Below are 2,159 nucleotides of genomic sequence, written 5' to 3' on the forward strand. Positions count from 1 at the left end.
CATGTAACGCAAAATTAAACCATATCCATATATACAGCATTGCAGCGGATGCGAGGACTTTAAGTGTAGGGGAGAGCCGGGACAGTTGAAACACTTTTTAATTAAACGTAATTTACAAAGCGTGGGAGGTTCGAAGCACACTGAAAGCTGATATTTGAACCAGCAACCTACACCTGTATCTGTCAAATACAGTTGCATGTTCAGCTTTGAACAAAACCGTTCAGGAGTTATTACAGCAAAAGGGGTGCGTAATGTTTCATCGTCCCTCCTGGACGGGACGAATGAAACAGCATGCGGGGACGAATGAAACATACAGTTTAAGCCATATATCTTAACAAACTTTAATATTTTACTATATCATGGATGGTACTTCCAAAGGTGTTATTATAGTTAGATTGGTGCAGGACTATGCGTCTTTGTGAATGTCTGTTAACAACTAATTCCCGTATCCTGAAGCGGTATGAAGCGGTTATTGAAATATCATGCACTGTGGATGATTGTGCTATTTTATAGCTAGAAACAGTAAGTTTTTATCTTTATATCATGTTTCTATTGTAGAAAATGTCATTCACTAGGTTTTACATGGGTTAGACTAATGGACATCAAATAACGCGCCCCAACCCGTCAGTCTCCATAGGATACATGGGAAAACTCAACCCCCCTACCTGGGGGGCTGAAATATATTTTCATCTTTCTAAAAACTGCTATTCCAGTCTCACCACCATACTAATGTGACGAACACAGACATTTGTGCATTTACTTAAAAGCATGGAGTTCCAGCCAGGTCGGGGACAGTTGAAACAGCTGTTTCATCCGTCCCGACATAGAACATATGCCATTATAGCCTGTTTTGCTTTTATGTAAACAAGCATGAAATATGAAAGTCTGGGATTGTGGAGAACACTAACTGGTCTACTAAATAAGCATGTAGTAAACCTTAAATGAAAAACCTGGTAATAATCGAAAAAATGTGACCGCTAATGAAGTTTACTTTTGACATCAAAACGCGTTTATCGGCTGTAACTCCGTGATGAAAGGAAATAACAGGAAGATATTGGCGATAGGTGGGAGGTTAACATGCCTATGTTCAGACCTAAGGAAGTCGTCTATCATCATCGCACTCGGAGAAAACTGGAATGTTTCATCCGTCCCGCGTTTCAATCGCCGGCTCTCCCCTACCTAGAGAAAAAATATTACTTGCGCCCTAGAGCCTGTGAGCTAACAGACACTACTACAGTGGTGCTCAAAAGTTAATACACATGCTTAAGTTGACTAAAAAGAGGAATAAAAATCATGTTGGAAATATTTTAATACCTAAATTAAAAAATGAGGTAAAATCAACTTTAAGGACCCAATTTCTTTGTGAATGAATAAGTAGTAAATAAATAAATGTTCTTATTTAAATACGGGGTCATAAGTATACATACCCTATGTTAAATTCCCATAGAGGCAGGCAGATTTTATTATTAAAGGCCAGTTATTTCTGGATTCAGATATATGCATCTGATAAAGTTCCTTGGCCTTTAGAATTAAATAGCCCACATCATCACATACTCTTCACCATGCTTAGAGATAGGCATGGTTTTATTTCAGTTAGACTATACTGGTGTTGATTTGCATTGAGAGATGATTTATAGAAAGTATCCCATGCTATCTCTAAGCATGGTGGAAGAGTATGTGAGGGTGGGGTCATTTTAATTCTAAAGGCAAGGGAACTTTATCAGGATGCTAATATCTGCATCCAGGAAATACTGGCCTTTAATATAAAAATCTGCCTGCCTCTATGGAATTTAACATAGGGGTATGTATACTTATGACCCCTGTATTTTAAATAAGAACATTTATTTATTTACAATACGGATCATTCACAAAGAAAATTGGTGTCCTAAAGGTGGATTTTACCTCATTTTTTAATAGGTATAAATAAATTTCCAAACAGATTTTTTTTATTCCTCTTTTAGTCAACTTAAGCATGTGTATGTAAACTTTTGAGGCCACAACTGTAGCAAGGGCACTGCAGTTATCTGAAAAAAAACACAGACGGGACAAAATGTTGCGTTTACTGGTAAACTGGTAAACCTTGTGACCAACGTATGACCGCCTGCTATCTGTTGACTTTTCCTCCCGTTACTCTGTCCTCTGTGACTGTCTACATCTAG

The 2,159-nt window shown here is 37.8% G+C and overlaps 1 protein-coding gene across 1 annotated transcript in view; it reads right to left on the reverse strand.

Moving 5' to 3' along the window:
* LOC116694188 (probable E3 ubiquitin-protein ligase HERC4) overlaps nucleotides 1-2,159 on the reverse strand; it is a 13,864-nt gene that overhangs the window by 10,156 nt on the left and 1,549 nt on the right. The window lies entirely within an intron of this gene.

Source organism: Etheostoma spectabile, chromosome 8 (assembly GCF_008692095.1).
Source record: "Etheostoma spectabile isolate EspeVRDwgs_2016 chromosome 8, UIUC_Espe_1.0, whole genome shotgun sequence".
NCBI lineage: Eukaryota > Metazoa > Chordata > Actinopteri > Perciformes > Percidae > Etheostoma > Etheostoma spectabile.